The sequence below is a fragment of the Sinohyriopsis cumingii genome, unplaced genomic scaffold (genome assembly GCF_028554795.1).
Source record: "Sinohyriopsis cumingii isolate HCF-2022 unplaced genomic scaffold, ASM2855479v2 utg002260l, whole genome shotgun sequence".
Classification (NCBI taxonomy): domain Eukaryota; kingdom Metazoa; phylum Mollusca; class Bivalvia; order Unionida; family Unionidae; genus Sinohyriopsis; species Sinohyriopsis cumingii.
Window position 1 is genome coordinate 185,542 of NW_028316172.1, and position 20,787 is coordinate 206,328.

At 34.3% G+C, this 20,787-nt stretch overlaps 1 protein-coding gene across 9 annotated transcripts in view; it reads right to left on the bottom strand.

Annotated features, from left to right (window-relative positions):
* Positions 1-20,787, bottom strand: part of LOC149770845 (uncharacterized) — a 139,098-nt gene that overhangs the window by 82,477 nt on the left and 35,834 nt on the right. For 4 of the 9 annotated variants that reach the window (XM_089949047.1, XM_089949046.1, XM_089949045.1 and 1 more), the window contains exons 3-4: positions 6,051-6,126; positions 1,155-1,275 (exon numbers count right to left, since the gene is read on the bottom strand). The gene's annotated coding sequence lies outside the window, so the exon portion shown is untranslated. Of the gene's footprint in view, positions 1-1,061; positions 1,276-1,591; positions 2,701-6,050; positions 6,127-8,017; positions 8,060-14,545; positions 14,627-14,940; positions 15,044-20,787 lie in introns of those variants that run through there. The other 5 variants (XM_089949040.1, XM_089949039.1, XM_089949041.1 and 2 more) reach the window with 5 other exon arrangements.

Sequence of the window (20,787 nt, forward strand, 5' to 3'; positions counted from 1 at the left end):
GAAAATAGACGGGGCAAATTTTAAACACAGACAACACAGTTTTACTGCAATAGACTATTCCTGAAACCAGAAATGGATTATAATCAGCCTGTTTGCCTGTTTACTCTGGGAATTTCATTTTGCGTTGAAATAAATAATTATACACTGTTACTATCCCCTTCGCGACAGTCTATTTAGAAGTTTTTAATGAATGAATGAAATGACTACGTTTTCTACATTTTTCTTTATCATTGATGCTTCTTATATTTTAAAATCAGATACGGATGCAAACAAATATGAGGGTGTGCTATTGCTATACAGTTAAATTCATACTGGTCATGTATTCATTCAACGCCGATTATTTCAGTAATGGTTGTCATGTTTTAGAATTTACTTTTGCAAATCTGCAAACTGCAATGATACACTTTATTTGGATCATCATACATTCATATTCCCTTGGAAGATCATTATTTGCACGCACTGAGAAGTACACACAGCATTATCAAGGTTAATGTACGTCAAGACTTTTGTACCAAGTTCACTTAAAAGTGTGATCCAGTACTACCAGGTTTGAATGTCGTACGCTGAATGTTATAATGAAAGCTTCGGATGTTGATAAATAAATTCGTACTACCCTATACTGTGACCAATTTACACGATTTGCTCTTTTCTTGACCCAGTTTACAGTGATATTTTTCCACCATTGTAAATGTCCATATCGATTGATAAGTTTCGTGTTGACAGTTAGGATGTAGAGCATCCAATAATCAGGATAGAATAGACTTTGGTACACAATTAGTATTATATTTTTAAACAATGATTTATATTTAATGTACAATCAGTAGATGTGCATGAATGACCTGTATGCCTTTTTGTTTTACTACAATAATACTTATTTTCATACAAAATACTTTAATAGTAACCAAAGCCTGTGTGCCAAAAATATGACATAACTAAAATATTATTAGAAGTAGATTCTACATTGTATACGTATTTCTTATGCACATTAAATCAAACGAGGATGTCAAACATCGAAAGTGTTCATTGGTAGTACATTTCGTTATGCGGATATGTGTACCTACCTGTTCCTCGTGTATCTTGTATATAGAACTTCACAATTTATCAAATTAATATTGGTTCAGGGATGTATCCTTAAAAAATCCAGAAAGACATACCGACTGATCGTATGTGCACAAGCAGTACGTGACCTCCTCTCCAGCACTGTTCCTGATGTATTATTCTTGTATTGAGTTGTTTGTACTCTTGAACGCTACCTTCCAGGTTATTCCATTGTTACTATAATTAGAAAATGGGATTCCTACATCAAGTGACGTAATGGACCGTGATAACAAGCATGATACTTTAAAAAGAAATAATAAGCATATGCATTGAAAATTAGGATTATGCAAGTTACTTTTAGTGACGAATTTTTAGTTCCTATGACCTCGTATTTTCTTATACATTCTTCCGTCAAGGGATGTCGAGATGGTATGCAGAATGAAGACGCCGTCACGTAACCAAATATTGTCATTTCATTAATGCTTGCAACGTTTCCGGTACGATTTGAAACATACCGAACATGTGATGTCTTTATATTACGATGTATAGTTACCTTAATGCCTACTTTGATAAGTAACATCGTCTCTCTTTCATACTTGTATGCTTAACGTGCTCATCTATTGTAGACGCAGCTTTTTCCCGACGTGTGATGTCATTCAGTACCACAATCCTCTAGTGTGGAGATATTGGAATTACGTCAGGAGGCGGGATGCGACAAGAGTTTTGACTGGTTGATCAAGCTTCCCTTTAGTTAACGTATACAAAGACAGCTAAGACGACAAATCAGGGTTGATTTACAGACACTTAACACCCACGTAGCGGTTGTAATAAATGCAGGTATTATTGAGGTTGAAGTAAACAACTCATAGCAATCATAACTATAGTTTATCCGGTTTTGGAACACATTCCAAATTACCATCCATGGAGGCATACCAAAGTAAAATACATGCAGGTCATGAATGCGCATTTGCTCATCTTAAATTAAATATAAATTGTCGCTTTAAAATTTAATCCTAATTTTCTTTAACCAGATTATATTCAATCCCGATTATTGAATGTTCTGTACTTTAATTGTTATTAAGAAACTTCCAGACGAAAATTATCGATCGCTAAGGACTGTTATTATAGTGACCAGGTAATAAAGTGGGTCAAGAAATTATCACGTCGAATCTATTCATCGCAATATATGGCAGTACGAATTTGTTCATCAACATGAGTAGCTTACGTTATGGCACCGCATCGCCTGACAATCAATCTGGATCACACCTTCAGGCTAATCTCTTCCAAAAATGTCCATATACTTTTGATTTTGATGTATGTACTTTTCAATGATTGTAAATATAATCTTTACAAAGGATTATGGATGTTTGAGAATCCAAATAAACTAAATAATTACTGTTTAAAGGTATTTATAATAAAATTCCATAAATTGACTCCCAATATTGAAATGCTCGGCTTTGAACGCCTACATGAATACTATAATTTCTAAATACATTCATTCCAATTCTGGCTGACAGTCCCAAAGGATATATATTACCTATGTATATTAACGTTAAGTAGGGGAAATATTCTAACTGTACACTCACCGCTATGAGTTGTAATGAAACATTGTGGTGCAAAGCCATTGTAAAGCCTACATACCCTTCTCAAGTATCAGGTACGTTGACAGTACCCATAGGTGGATAAACATTATACATGTATAATACATACGTCCATATTGTGGATGTATGGTTCCAATGTGTGTCTCATTACATCTTTTATATTTTATTCATCCTAACTTAATTTTTCTTTGGACACGTGCTTGGTCGGGACGAATCTTTTAATACAAATATTGACGTAAAGTGAATAAAAAATCCATTACATTGGTGTCAATAAGTGGGATTAGAGGAATATTTTGTTCTATATTTCAAAATTGTTTAACCAATTTCTAGTCGACCAAAACAACTCCTGACTTAAAAAAAAACAAAAATGCATATAACTGAATACAATAAAGCGACGTTATTGGACATTTTTATAAAAATTAAATCCACAATAGATTATAGTGAAATCAGTTTGATGAGATAAAAAGATCACTCCGATTTAATTGCTGAAGACAATCAGGTGGAAAAACTAAGTTTTTGAATCGTTTCAGTTCTAGATCTGACAATATACAAAAACATGAATGTGAGTGGCATTCATATCTTAAATAAACTTACTGAGCAGCTATTGTCTGTAGACAAGAAAATATGAAAATTTTACAGGATATGAAAAATTCGTTGAAATGAGACGTGTATGAAAATATAAGGGAGTTAAGTAAAGATTTTAATTCTCTTAAAGGTTATGTGAACACTGGAAAAACTATTTTCTAAAGAAGCAACTCTTAACAAGCTTTCGCATGGTGATTATATTAATACTAGTTAACCTTTCCAAAACTCAAACAGAAATGAAAACTATATGTAATTTTCTTGTACATATAACCCAACCTCCGATGGCGGACTTTTTAATGCGGTTGAGGCCTCAAGAACCCTTAGTTAAGTTACTAAATATTAGATTGAATCAGTCGAACAGTACGAAATGTATAAAGCGAAATTTGAAACAAGAGTTATGGGAAAAGACTAGTTATTATCAGAGCCTGCACAATCTAACCAAAACCTATCCCAGTTCTTCCATCAGGTTTCTCAGCCTGATGAAACAATGTGGTTATTGATTATTTCACTGACTCTTTCTCAGATTCAAATATAAGGCTCTCTATAAGGGAACTTAGGTGTAAAACAATCAATGAAGATGAAGGGGGGGGGGGAGGTGTAACTATGTACAGAACAGAATCCCCACCATACAAACAAATACCTGGAATGATAATCAGAGTTAGAATAAAATGTACAAGCAGAACTACAGTGGAATTAAAGGTTTTTCAGATACAGAAATGACAACCAAAAGCTCACAGGGTAGGGATAATAGAAAGACTCAACGTTATATAGACTGAAATAAAAAATCAAAGAGCAAACAGAGAAAGAAAACCTAGTTAGTGCTGAAATCGAGGATCAGAATTCAACAGGAAATGAAGAAACCATATGATCTCTGTGCTAAAATACAAAATCATCAGGCACCTTTGCTTGTGGATACTGGTGCTAGTGTTATTATCATTAGCAATAGAAATTAGAATGTATCGCAAAGTTTCAAAATGTGTGACATTATATTTGGTCACCTCAACTGGAGATAGGAAACCTTTCTTAGGAAAATGCTAGCTTGACTTTCCCTAGGTAGTAAAAAGATTAGGAATTAGGCTGTCGAAGATAATATTGACCAGAACGAAATCCATGGTCTAGACTTCGTGACGGGACATTCAATAGGTATTCTCTTGAATAAAAATTGTATAACAGTAAAGGGGGAAACTATTCCATGCTTTCGGTATCAAACTGAAATAGAACCCATTTGTAGCCTTGTTTCAGTCTTGGATGATGTCATTATTCCCCCAATAGTGAAATTATTATACCTTGAAAACTTGTTGACTTAAAGAGAAAACTGCGTTAATGGAACAAACGTGAAATTTGATGCAAAAGGATGACATATATTTGCCTAAAACTGTTGTCAATCCTACATTGGGCAGTGTACGTTTGTGGCTTCTAAATATTACTGACAAGGGCTATAAACGTCAGAATACACTGTAGTTCCCACTGTTCGTATGGTCATTTTGTTTATTGAACAACCATCCACTGTAAACGAAGTCAAGTTCATAGAATCTAGCCTAAATGAAAACACAGTACCCGAACATTTAGATCAATATTTCCAGGAGTCCTGCAAAGAAATAAACGTTGATCTCTTTGACAGATTTACTTATGGAATATCAGGACACGTTCCCAAGGAAAACGGATGAAATGGGTTTAACATATCTAGTTGAACCTCATGTTAATACAGGGCGTAAATACTTTCTTTAGGCAACAACGTCGAAGTTCCATTAGCTTGTATGAAACAAGCAGAGAAAGAAGTTGAAGTTATGGCAGCAAAAGGAGTCATTGAGGAATCTAATAACTCCTGGTGTTTCCATTTTTTATAGAAGACAAAAAGATACTTGTACATTTTGCACTGATTATAAAAAACTGAATTACGTTAAAATAAAAGATAGTTACACTCTCCCAAGAATTGATAGTACCATAGACGCACTGTGTGGATCAAAGTCGTTCACCACTCTTGACCTCAAATTGGTTACTACGGGTAAAAACAAATTGTACGCAGTAAAATATAGATAGCTCAGAAAAGGTCTGTCGGAGGCGCATGAAGCTATCTCAGACGGGTGTATTCATTTCACTTGTTGTTCATTACCTATTGTATTAATATTTAACTACCAAACTGCTACAGCACTTGGCTTCTACTCACTGAATAGACGATACAAGTCCAGTATTTGCTATTATTGGGTATTATTGTGCATTGAGGTTGATAAGTGGAGATTGATACATTTCTCCTGCTTTGTTACACCCTGCAAATGCATTAAAATACATTTACTACAACAATAAATAATACCGTCATCAGTGCATTATTGGTCTGCATATTTACATTGATTCTGTTTACAGTACATTCAATACGAATAACTTACAACACCATATATTTATTAATTATCCATCTAGAGAGATAGTGGACCAAATAAACCTAAACAACTATCAGTGTTTAGAGCAAAAGTAGAGAGCATACAGACAGACAAGCTATGGACAGAATGATAGGCTCATAAAAGAATATGTAGGCTGATAACCTATTAATGTACTAAAATACCTCAACATATATTCTAGAGAAATATACAGAGTACATATAAAATAAACTGTTACATTAACCATATTATAAATCTATTTACTTTATCATTTGTGATAAAGGTCAAGTCACATTTTCCTTGAAGCAAAAGAATAATCAGGCACTTTTCTTAATGCAATGCCATGACCAGCACCCTTCAGAAGCTCCAATGGAATGACCACCAATAATATGATGTTCATACGATATTGTTTATACATAAAAGTAGCAAACTAACCAATCAGAAAGTTACTTACCACTTGTCATACAATAGACCAAGCCAGCGTGAACAGAACTCGAACAGGTAATCCTGGTTCAAGGTTGCTTAAATGGCTAAATATGTATAAAATGAGAATAACACAATAATTGCAACTGATGACTTCATTTCACTCATCAATAAACATTAGCTACATAACATAATAAAATACTTCTGCCTAATTAAAACATGAACATATAAAATTATAAAATATATGCTCCTGCTACACAATCTTATCGTATGTAATGTAACTCTGTGCATGGTTTTATGACCGATATTTGTATTTAGTGTGCATGCGACTGTCATGCGTATGATGTAATTGTACAGATCTAATATATTAGACTGTTGAATGGGGATACAACTGTTTATTTAGTCACTGCATTAACGATGTTGCTGGGGTCTCAATATGATTGAATTTGCAATCCATAGAAAAAGATGTGGCAATCAAAGGAGATTTGTTATGCTAGATGTTACAATTAATGGAAATAGAAGACCCATCGTGAATTTGTACGGGTATAACGACGATAATCAATGCTTTTAAAGAAATCTAAGGAAAGATATTTAAGTATTTGGAGCTCGTCAGTTATAATATGTGGAGATCGGAATACTATCCAAGATAAGGGATTGTCGGATTATATAGATGGGTAAAGTATGGAAAATTTAGATAAAAGCAGAATGTGGGAAATAATACATAGAAGATTTATATTAAGATCAAAGCTAGATGGTATGTGTTAAAAGAAAAAAGAACGGCACATTTTTTGTAACTTTGAAAAAAGAAATTATGACAATAACAAAATAACAAAATCAAGGACATTATTTTAGATGATGGGACAAAATGTATACCTGAGAAGCAAGAAAACTTTTATTAAGTCTGGCTGCAGAATTGCTCGGTTTGACTTTAAGGATTTTAAAGAAACACAACTTAGATTTCTTAATCACAATATTATACTTGGTCAACAGGAAAGAGAATCATGTGAGAGTCTACTAACAATCAGTGAATACGATATGTCTATAAAATGGATGGAACATGGGAAAAGTACTGGCGCAGATGGATTTACGTCAGAGTTCTATAAATTCTTTTGAAAGACAATTGGGGGATTTTATGAGATTTATAGACGCAACAAACTTTGCACAAAAGATTCAAAGTTGATCTCTCTTAATGTTACCGCAAATTACTAATTTTGTTTCTAAAACAACATACTAAGCGACGATAAATGTACTCTCTGTAAGAGCAAGTACGAAAATAGTGAAAGTATATACTGTTCATTTATCCCAAAACAATACTTTTAGAAAGCGAACAATTTGACATATTGTTCAATCTCTTGCTTATTTTGGCTATATATTATATTGACACTGCAGGTTCAATATGCAAAATCTTTCTTCTGCTTATAAGCAAAAAGTTGAAATGCATAAAAACATTGAAAAATATACGGCTAGGTTAAATAAAAATAGACCAATTTCTTCAACAATGGGCATGAATCATGAACGTGTATTGTATTCAGTTCAGTAAACAGGAACAAATGCTGTAATATCGCAAAGTCCATGTCACCTAGAATGCCGTATACTTGTGTGTATCTAAGCTGTGTCTCTAAAGGGATTGCGTGTTTAATCAATGTATGCATGCGTATGTATGCGTGTGTACGTGTTTTCTGTTTCTTTCCTGTGCATGACATGTATTGTCCCTAGATTACCTGATGACCTGAAGTGTGTTATTGTAATTTGACCCTGGGATGGTGTTTCCCGAAACAGTGATCAACTTATTACGGGGAATATAATAAAAAACAACATGTTTAAAACAAAGTGGTGACTGGAAAATTAAATTTCCCTTGACGACAGACCCCAAACCACTTTCTCTATACCCCATGATTGATACATTGCTAATTTGGATTGTTCACCAAATCGTCAACATTTTAGACAGGGAAAAGTCACAACCAGAACAGACTTTTTTAAAAGCTATAGGATACATACCAGGTGCTATGATCCACAAACAGAATACTGGCTATGACAATTCTGAAGCGAGGAAAGACAAAACAGACATTAACAATAACCTTGAGAGAATAAATAATAACACCGTATGTTTACAAAAACAAGATCCAGTACTAAATAGTGTGATACTTTTGTTAAATAGTGGTTTAAGACCAACATGGCGCAAGATATCCAACTTAGACGAAGACAAAAAGAATATAATTGGGCATGATGTCATTATTTGGAAATACACAATAACTTACTATGCCGTAAATGTGACCCAGGTCAACGGAGACAATCAAAATTTCCAATAGTTATTCCACAAAATTCGAAAGATGTTCTTTTGAATCAGTTAGACAACCGTGTAACATGATTTAATTTGGGAGTTAATAAAACGGTTTCAAAAGTAGAGAAAGATACGTCTGATAACACATGGTCAGGATTTTGTGAAGCATATTAATAGTGTAGAGATCGAGGGAAAAAAGTTAAAGCAGGTTCATATCATGAAAATCAAAAGTGGTTTAAAATGGTTTATGTACTTTATTATAAATGAAAATGATGGAGGGTCATATGCGACATAGGGTGTATTTGAACAAAAATGGTTTAGGGTTACATGTTCAAAATTGTGGATGGTTATATTGTTATTTAAGTCATTCTATGTTTGGTTGGATGGATGTTTTTTTTTTGGAGATGGGAGTTCGATGGTTAACCGTCCAATGACAATAGTGACAAATAATTCGCTGCATCGTACATTAATAGAACATCTTTCAGAAGAAAATACTATACAAAGTTTTATATATACAGGTTCAGTACCCTAGGTCACCAGAAGTGAAATGCAGATGCAGGGATTCAGCATATATTCAGAAACGCACTTTCTCGTCTTTTGTGCTAGTGTTTAATATTAGATATGTCATTATTCACTTAAATGATACTAACCGCAGTGATGAGGTTGCAGAACTTACCCACGAGGAGTTGCATAAACTGACAGCTGATGCTAACATTGATAGCAAATTCGTTGAACTTGTTGACGAACATTTGATTCAAAGTGGTATTAGCAGACCTAGCATACAATGAAATATAATATTGGTAGGAGTCAAACAGAAATTGACCATTGGAAACCCATTGATGCACAACAATTAACTGGAGGCCAACTTGGAATTATTGCAGAAGTACATAAATATGCACTCAATCTTTGACTGCACCACCAAATGCAAAATCATTCTGGAATTATTTTGAAAACGATGAAGTGGAATCAACATCCATTCCGTATGTATTTCCCGTTACTTATGTTAAACAAACATCTACTTGACCAGCAAGGGCGCACTTGTTCTGGTAACATTTATCTGGAGAAGATGAAAACTATCGTTTGATACACTTGGCACGTGTGCAAATAGTATATTTCAAAATGACAGTAATGCTAAGCCTCCAAAATATAGAATTGTTAAAAACTTCAATATTCTTCAGTAAGGAATTTGTTTATCACTGGTTGACAATTGTATCAGTAGAAAAGGGTGATTGGTAGGAATGCATGTGTCTATTGCATCTGTACATGATGAGTCTGTACAATGTATACTTTGCGTGCAATTGTACTACGCGTGATGACATTATTAATAGAAGACTTATGGAAGACCATCAATGATATTGACGTGAAAAAATAATGGAAATGGAACAACAACTTTAAAATGACATGACCAAGAGAACCGCGCTGGTCGTGAAATATAAACTCGCCGTTTTGGTCGTAGATGCTATTTGCAGATTTTCCGCGGCAATAACTGTTGGTTTAGGTGTTATAGGAAGTACGGCAACACGAAATATCTTAGGTGATCCAATTGGAATTATTGTCGGGACTATATCGATATTAATCGCTGTATCTGATGAAGCTAGCAAATTAATTTCGATTCCATCACATGCATGAATAGTCATTTGTTTAGAACTGCTTGCAGCTGCACAAAGTAGTCTCAATACGATTAATAAACTGTACTATGTGGCTATCGAGGATAAATTACTTGGCACGGCCGATTTCGAGACAGTTTTGGCGGACTTGGAAAACTCCAAGCACAAATGAGGAACCATGTATTAGCGGATTTACAGACCATACAAGATTAATAATTTCCATTAAAACAAAACTATTACTACCGATTAAAAACAAATATTATTGTGATTACAGACATAAATGCATCAGTGATCAACTTCGTGCGCATTTTACAACAAGATCTTATACAATGCTAAACATAAATATGATACAAAAATCTGTCCATGGCGACACATCACAAGTACGTTTCGTAAGAGGTGAGGACACCAGCAGTAGGGTGTAATTCCTGAGGCGGGGAGTACAATCCTTTTGTTACAATAATAAAACTTTAGATCCATGGACGGAACAATTGCAAACATTGAAACAGAAATCCAAGCAAAAAGATATATTTCAAACAGAGACAGGAACCCCATTAAAAATATTTTGTTTTCTTTATGAAATTAAGTTTGATTTTGTGAAAAGAATCCAACAACTACAGGTCAGGTGTGTGGTAGAGTGGGGCTTGCTATCTGTGCCATAGCTTTCAAGGCTCGGAATTTCCACACAAACAATAGCAAAACAACTGGTTTGATTTCTCTTCAATTTTTTCTTTAAAATTATTTAATTAATTTTAATTTGAATTAGCTGTCACGTTCAAACAACGCTGTAATCGTTTCAGGTGTTTTGTGTGTTTTTTTGTGTAGCAATTAAGCGAATAATTTAGAATTATTTTTTGAGATTTTAAAACCTTGAATAAATATACCTCCTCTGCACATTTGACCTCGTGCAAAAATTTGTTTCCACCGTACAAACTAGTATATGTCACTAATTACCGTTTATATTCGTATGCAGTAGAGTGCAACTTGTTCTGTATATTTGATTTAATTATATCTGATTTAATATATATTTATTTGAATTTAATTGTTAGTTTGTCAGTTTTAAATTTTATTTTATTTTTCATTACATGCTATTGTGATGTAAATTTATTCACCGGGGATGACACTTTTTCCAGAAAATAGTTTGACCGTGACTGTTTCTTTTAATAAACACCATATATTGACCTGAATCCTGAACTTGATTCAAAATTAGCAGTAACCACCACGTAAATAAGTTTTAGTTTTATTTTAAAATGATTGGTTGTTGTCGAGGTCATGATTGAACTATGTGTTTAAGATGTAAACAATTATTTTTCTTAGAACAAAATGATTGGTTTTTCGTCAGGGCCACACTGGGTGTACATCATCTTTAACAAGTAAATAATTTCGACGAGAGTCTGAAACAAGATCACATGACCCTCTTTTGCGTTTAAGAATACGATATAACCTTTGTTTTGGAGAGATAGTCTTATTATTTGAGCTGTTACAATGGAAGTTGTATGTTGTGCTGTTTGGAGTTATTTCAAATTTCTTGGATTCAAAAGGATTTTTAAAAAATTCTCCCGGAAAATACGTGTGTTCACATGAAATTGTTGAACAAGGATATCTTTTATAAAAATGTATTGAGATTTCCAAAACCGGATTGATATTTCTTGTTTTTACAAGAAACGTTAGACTTCAACACTATTGATTACAGCATACATCATCGTCTTCCATCTTGGATTCTTCTTCAGGACTAGAACTTGAAATCATTAGAACATTTTATCATTAGGACTTTAGGAATTTTATTCGCGGATTATTCTTGGATTTGTTTTGGATTTGATTCTGAAAACCGTAAGTTCATAATTTTTCATTTTTACAGAATGTTTTCAGGGAAATAAATTATATTTTTCAAGGCTTGTTGTTTTCACTCTTTCTTTTGTTACTGTTTATTCGAGCCTAAACACGTAACAAACTCCAAATAGCGAGTACCCTGATCTGCCGCCAAATAATGTCCTCGCAGATCAGAGTATATCTTGTTTGTTCAACTGATTGCAACTTACAAAATGCATAGATGCAGATCCGGCACTGCGTTACGTAAAGCCTGGTCTGCGTCTATGCCATGTGCAGTTAGACGCGACGTAACAGCGAGTACATACGGTAATACAATAGGCGTTTTTGATGAAATTATGATCGTTATGATCACAATTCACGTGATTTCCAATCACTTTTCTCCGTTATGTTTAATCTGGTGGTAAACTAGATAGGCACACTTATTAGATAAAATTGTGAAATCGGCTTGGTTTTTTTTTTATCTGAGCGAGATTTTAGTTTTTAAAATTTATTTCAGCTAAATCGATGGAGTGATAGATACAAATCTTGCTAACATAACAGGCATAAGACAACAGTATTATTTTATATTATATTATAATTTTTTAAATAAAATTGCGAAAACAATTTAATCGGATTTCGTTTTTTAGGTGACATTTATTGAATTTGTAAAATATCATATAGATAGATTATTACAGTGATTGACTGAATGGTATATGTTTCGGATGCACAGGTAACTTCAAGTCCATTGACACGGAGTTCATGCGGCAAAGAAAAAGGGGATAAATGTGTCCTTTACACATACAATGAACATTGTTTTGATGTTAAATACATGTGGGCTAGATTTGGTGTGCTCTAGTCTAATTCAAGAGAACGTGTGGAAAACTTAAATGAAATGAAGTTTTGAGCTCTACTTGAATCTAATGACAAATTGCATGGAAGTTTCCGCTGTTTTGGGAATTAATAGCAGAAAGTCATCTCTACATAAATTATATATCATTTTATCAAACAACACACTGCATGTTAATATTATAAATAACAATATTGTTTCTCAACTGAAAGCCAAATATTTGAGTCTGAATGAATTTATCCAAGTATGCACTTTCAGTGTTACTCATGTTATAAACAAGGCCTGTCGTATTTAGTACTGTTCAACCTATTGATTCCGAAAACGTTCTAATGCAGGGATGAAATTAGGCATATTAGTTTGTCTATTTCTTTGTTTTCTTTTTTGTTCTCTTCTTCAAATTGAATCATCTCAGTTGGCAGAATGTCGATTTGTGCTCAAAAAGTTTAGATATATTTCAAGACCAAGTGAGGGATGGAGTGACGAAGGCAATTTTATATACTGATGACATATTTCCTGATTACTTACTACCGTTTATAATTAGCATCACTTGCAATACATCAGCTGTATATTTTCAGGTTTCTTTAAATAATTTAATTGGCGTCATCTCTTGATTTTTAAAATCAGCTATTATATTTCAAGTCTCTGTAAACTTATATTTTATTATACATTATCAAATGAGAAAAGCCTAAGATGATTGTGCAATTATAGGTGATTGAACTCATATAGTACTTTATATGTCAGGCATATTTTGGTATATAAAAAATACAATGCACAGATAACGAAATACAAGGTTTTACTGTTGTCTTATACCTGAAATGTTAGGAAGATTTTTATCTACATGACAAAATGCTTGTAATTTTACCTGTAAACACAAAACTCTGATGTCCGTCCCCATTGTCATGTATACAAAATTATTTTATCACTGCATTAATGCGATCATGAATTGATTTAGTAGTTTTACTGAGTTTCCTGCTGTAACATTTTTTAAAATTCCTTTTGTTAATCCTGCAAATTCAGTAAAAAGCCATATTGCTTTTCTTATTTAATACGACAGCTACACTTAATGTGAAAACTATTGCCACAGTGAGTAGATAAAAATGACTTGTTATATATAACTATGGAAATAACTATGCAGTTTTCCACCTGCCTGGAGAAGATGTGCTCCATCCAACATGAATATATTATTGTAGCTTACTTAGAGGAGATACGAATAACAGGACTCACATCAAACATAATCATTAAATGCTGAAAGTGGTTTGCATGCATATTTAATAATAATAATAATATTAATAATAATAAAATAATAATAATAATAATAATAATAATAATAATAATAATAATTGCAGTAATGGTTGTAGTATAATGAAACATAGATGGGATGTGTTACGTAGCTATTTGATATGTATCTCCACATATGTTGTGATCACAAAATATGAAAATAAATATAAGGGTTACAATCTGCGTTACAGTTGTAGGCATGGTATTTCTAGACTTCGATTTAAAATAAGAACATATTTAAAATTAATTGAACGAGAACCTAACAGTGAGAACCCATGCTCACCTTAATCCCTTTCTCAAACGTCTGCCTCATCCTCACTTTAAATCCATCCCAAACTTATGTCTCATCCTCACCCTAATCGCTTTATCCAAACTTCTGCCTCACTCTCACCCTAATTACTCTCCCAAACGTCTGCCTTAGAGTCTGGAGAAATATATATTTGTTGATTGAATGCATGTGTATGTGTGTATGTGCGCATGTGTGTTTCCTGAATGAACACGTAAAGCTAAAAGTTGTTTTGCATACAGGTCTCTGAATACAGTAATCTATAGATTTGGTGTATGTATTCACTCAGCTGTAAAACTTTTATATACAAGCAAAATATACAACAATAACATACTCAATAATTTTATTATGAGACGTCGTAGGTTTACCTTTCTGGCCTCTATAATCTATACAATTTAAATACACGCTATACGATACTCACTTATTTCGACAGCTGATCTCCCTTCATGACTAAAACCACTGAATAAAGTTTGTGATGTCGTTCAGTACAACTTCAACATACCTGTATGAACACAATGACAAATATTTTGTTTGTACGAGTACCTATCGCTTACATTCTGCATAGATTCATGTTCTTGTTACAGGGAAAAGTATAACCAACTGATACGTTATCTATTGAAAATCAGAATGTACATTTGATAAATATTTTTCATACACATTAAAGTAAATGATGTTTAATATTGAAATTATGATTTAAGTGCAAATTCCCAAAATATGAAGATAGTCAGTGTATCCCATGCATAGCTCTTCGCAAACTTTTAATATATGAGTTTGATACGTTTCAAAGAATATATATAAAGACCTAAGAATACTTACTGCATATAAACTAAGACCACGCAAGACCCGTGTCACTGGCTCTGAGATATAGTATTACCTTCTTTGTTTTCTTTAACCTTATCTTTCCAGGTTATTCCACTGTTACTAAATATAGAACGTGTGATTTCTAGATAGGGTGACGAAATGTATTGTGATAATAGGTGTAATACTCAAGACGACTCGTGTCCATGTTTTGTCTGCCAATGTTCAATGAGTCATCCACCAAGCGACGGCGCGAGCGAGGGGTTGGGAGAGGGAAAAATTGCCCGCCCAGGCTTGAGGCGAATGAGAAAAAGTCGTGATTCTTTTTTCTTCAGCTGAATTCTTTAACAGTATTTCTCCTTAGTGTAACGTGGACATTTCTACCTTACATTAATATTAAGATGGGAGGAAGGAATAGGTTTGCTGGCAACTGACAGAACTGATCGCTGTAGCAACGAAGAGGCGACGCTAACGAACTTGTCCTTGGGCTTTTCGAGCTATCGCACCGCCATTGTCTATACCCCATGATAATACTGGTATCACACGAATGAATATTACCTTATTGATTTATTACATAATCACAGCTTTTATTCCATATTAGATATGATCGACACCCTTTTGTTTCACCCAGATAACGTTTTCTTCCTTTCTGAGCCTTTTGTCCCGTCTTTACTTTGTTAAATTGTACCTTCTATCAAAATACATTTAGACATCTTTGGCTAATCACATGAATACTTTTGCGGCTTTTTCAAATCTAAAACATTCGTCATTTGTACATGTACTTTGGACAGTCTTGTCATGGAGACAAATACTAATCTACATCAATTTGTCTCCGGTTTTCTAGCACGTTTAGTACTGCAATGGAATAGTGATCTTTTTACGCGGAGATGCACGCTGTATTGAAGGAACATTTGTGTAAGATTGGACCAGCAAATTCCATTTGAAAGGTCAGATGAGAAAGCCGTCTTCAAGCAATATTAGAAAAATAATAAGCATTTTCACAGAATACATCTAAAACAACATAAAATGCCTAGTTGCCAAGACTAGACGATACACAATAATATTACTTACCCAAATAATATTCTACATTTTATACATGTATTCTCTACACACATTAAAACAGATGATGTTGCCCAATATCGAAAGTGTTAATCAGGACTATATTTGCAATGTGGATGAAAATAGTACCTGTTGCTTTTGTATTGGGTACATAGAACCACAAATTATCAGTATGGTTAAGTGTCCATTCAAATCAAAAGTATAGAAAGACTTAACGGTTTATGTATTACAGTATGGTTAAGTGTCCATTCAAATCAAAAGTATAGAAAGACTTAACGGTACATGTATTATCTGCACAAGTACGACGTCAGACCTTCAGCACCTTTTATGGGATATTTCCAAGTACCGTATACAGTTCTTTGTAATCAGGAACGCTATTTTTATGGTTATTCCACCGTTACTAAAATTATAAAGTGGGCTTTCTAGATAGATGACCAAATGTACCGCGATAAAACCTATACTACCTTAATGTAGGATTAACCGATCATGGCTTGGTATTTATCGATGTGTAAATTGTTAACTAATATCTCACAAAATAAACGTAAAGTCCGACGGAAGTACTTTATGTTAACTTCGCGAGTGATTAGGTAACATACTAAAAAAGTGTTCACTTTTAGGTTGCCGCTGTTTAAACCAGGCTATTACTGTTTATAACATTACACTTGCATATGGCAGGCGTTGTTATAGCATTCGTTCTTCTTGCTTTCTACGCAAACTCGTGTCCATCTAAGTGAGATCCCTTTCTCGTCATATGACCGAGAGTTTTGAAAGCCGTTGAAACATGTTATCGAAGCGAAATGTGATATCTTAAGACTGGTTTGTAAAGACTGCATTATGCCTTCCTCGGCAAAAGAAGAGTTTAGGAGTGCAGGAAGATCTGTGCAATTGCATTGCGTTAACTTCTTATGGGCGATTTTAATCTGTGGTTTATCAAGTTTGATCGGAAATCACGTTATTGGGTGGGTGGGTGTTAGTTGTTGTTATTATCATTGTGTTAGGCGTTGATACAGAAAACAACTTTACATAATATAATATAACAAGTACGCTATTTACAAAAATCATTAGTTTTTATTTTTATCTTTAATATAAAATTACATTCATTTTTCTGTAATAGGTCATTGTCGAATAAAAACTCACCAAACAACTGTCCAGTGAGACTTACGTTCAGTGCATCTTTTAACCCATTTGTGCTTTTCGTTTCTTATGTGTGTGTGATCTGGCTTTTTAACGTAGCTTAACAATGTTTCAGTCATATCACTACGATCTCTGCAGTGTGGCAGTTTATAGTGATGTCTAGCACTAGGGCATCATGCCGCAGGCATGTAGAATGATGTCTCACCCAGTCACATTATCTTGACACCAGGCCGACCTGTCCTAACACTAACCTCTCAAGGGTGAGCGCCAAGCGAGGCAGCTGATAGTACCATTTTTGTAAGTCTTTGATATGACTCGGCCGGGGTTCGAACCCACGATCTCCCGCATCCGAGGCGGACGCTGTAACCACAATGCCTCCGGAGAAGTCTTTTCGATTTTTAAATCGGTAGCTGTTGCAAATAAACGGGAAAATATTTTCAGACTAACCGGAGCGCTTTCGAGTCTAAATGGGTATTTTCCAAAGGCAAATACGAAACAGAGACAAGACAAAAACAATGGTTAAGGTTATTTGATTTTACCTGACTTTTTATCTACAGAAAAATGCAGATTGAAATTATTTTTATGTTTCAACAAGTTTGCCCTAGCTTCATCCTGGTCCTGACAAATGATTTGTATTGACATTGAAATCAATGAGTTATAACCATCTCTTATGTGTAAGTTTATGTAACCTCAAATTTTGTCTGGAATGTTTGATTGTTATTGTAGCTATTACAGGTCATTCGGTGACAAATAAGCAAATTTCGAGAATTATTTGAAACAAATGTTCTAAGTGCAAAAAGATGATTCTGTTTGTATGTATATGTCTTTTTCTAGTTCTGGTGGCTTAAACCGCTTGGTTTTAATGTTTTGATGTGGAGTATCTAGTAAGATTTCTTATCTTTCCTGGTTTCGGATCGATGTTGGGGTTATGAACAATTGCACTCAGATGTTACATTACAGAACGTGTGGCATCGGGAATAGAAGTGTTCTGCGACTGGACTTCAGTACAGCTTCTTTATCATCCAATCAGATCTTTGAAAGTTGATTCTTTTGTGTAGCTTTTCAGTTTTATTTTACACATTGATAGCACGAACAGTATGTCCGTTTCTTGGAGAAACAGCCAACAATGTGGTTTAGTAATAACGCTAATCAAAGTCTCCCACATCCAACATTCGCCACACGTCCTTTGATGAAAGTGATAACTTTCCTCTCTGTCTGAACCATGATGTTCTCACTGAAAAGAATGCGATGGCATCCCAAAGATTTCTCAAAATTGCATGGAACTACGCAACTAACTCTCCCGGCCGTGACTTCCTGACCCCTCCCTCTGCGCGCGCCCATACCTTGTCGGCTAGCAGAGCAAGCTCTATTCAATGAACTTAACATTGAGTGTACATTACGGGATTTTCGTTCACAAAAAGTACAAGCTTTGGGTTTTCTGCATTCTTCATTTTCTTATAACCTCCCTTAAACATGTCGCTCTTCCTCCATTGACAACTATTTTTGTTTGAAGGCTTGTTGTATTCATATTTATAGTAATACGCCAAATCATTATATTGACTGCACTAGACCTTTGATCGCCTTGTATCATGCTCTTGTATTGCTGTTGACACAGCTGATCATCTCTATTTTGTTCGCTCACTGTCTATACTCTTTAGGTATTGCCATGAAAAATGTAGAACGTGCATTTTTACATGTGTAGAAGTGCATTTCAATGTAAGTTTTCATGTATACGTCTGTCTATGTGGTGTAAGCAGACATGATTATGACTATCGATGTAACTCATATGTTTGCCAGTAGTTGTTTGACACATATATCACGTGCAAATAATTGTAATCATTTGCATATTCGTTAAGCCATCTGTAGGTAATATGCACAAATGCCAGTTTATAGCTGACCATGTATTGCAGGTTAAAACACAGTTTCTACCAATCAATATGTATGCTGATGATACATTTTAAGTGCACAATGCACTTGTGTGTTAACGCGATTTAAATGTATGCATACGCAGAATGTATGTATGTATGTATGTATATATAAAATATATAAATATATATCGTTATGTAGGGTAGGGGGTGCACACTGAATATTGATGGTATGACAAACTCCAAAAAGCACACACACAAAGTAAATACGTTATAATTTACACCTTTTAGATATATTGTTTAAAGGGGCTAAATCCAACATATTTACGTTAACATAAGTTCCATCTGGAAATTAACAATATAAATTGGCTGAAAGGAAATATCTTGTCAAATATTCAAACCATCATTAAAGTATGTGGCGACATCAGATGAAAAAGACTGACCAATATAATTATTTATGTCGAATAATACTGGCATGTATCCATACTATATATTCTATGTAACATGTCAATAATGCATTTAAGATTATAACAAGAAGGTATCATAAAGATTTGATCTTGTTTATGTCACGTTATTTATAACATTGATCGCATATGATACGAATGTACTTAATTAAACAAAGTTTAATATTGAACACAGTTTGAATTCCGTCTGGTCCAGTAGCTTTCGTGGGCCGAAGGTTCTTTCCGTGTTTTCTAGGGTTCTTCCTCCACCATCAATACTGGCCGCCATATATAGCCTATCTTGTGCTGAAAAATGGCGTTAAACCCTATCACAACAACAACAACAACAACAATTCAGTCTGAAGAAGCAATAAATCGAAATTCGTAATACATTTTACGTGTTTGGTGTTGTTTAATTTGGAATAATTACCTATGAAATTATTTTGGGATAGATGCGGTAGCACTGCAACACTACCGTCTCGGACACCGGTCCCGTTCCGGCATATGCAGGGTGCGCACAAAGAAGATAAGGGTTCCCTGCAGGTTCCGGTTTCGACAACCTAAAATACAGCTTTAAAGTCCATATTTAAATCGGCATGCGTTCCTTTTGTAACTGGTGAACTTTGTGTTAAATAGACACGAAATTAATGACTGCAAGATAAGGATACACTACAAGCAGACGAGATGATTGATTGCGTTTTTGTTTCAATTGTTAACAAATATTTGCTTAAATGTGGTGTTAGCAGACCATCGTATACACTGAAATATAAAATGTTAGGAGTAAAAGAGAAATTGAGTGTTGGCACCACCTTGATGTGCCCTAGTAACTCGATGCCAACTTGGTCTCATTGCAAATGCACGTAAAAATAAAACAAACGTACAATCGTATGCTGCAATAAAAATGCAAAATCACTCAGGGGTTGTTTCGACTTTGATCCAAAGAAGGCTTGTCAATTACAAGTGGATTACTGCAAAATTATCTCCAGCTAGGCCATCGCCTATTAATAAATGAATACCGATTGTTTGTCCAGCTTACGTCGTTGTATATTACTAAATTATTAATAAATCCATTAAGATAGTCTACGGATGGTGCTTCATCAATATCAGTTATAAAATTAATAATATCATCGCCGTTTTCATGTAACAACCCTGCGCTTTCATTAAAATCTTTAAGAACTTCATAACATCGCTGATCATGAACGGATGGTGCGCCTAAATACAACTTATCCCACATGAGCCATCTCATTATTAGATTAAGCAATAGCTGTGCTTTACTCGATACGAATGGACCAATTATTATCATTATGCTATAATTTGGTAGTGCTGGATGATGCTTGACCGGTTCTTGCTTTCGTATCGCTGAG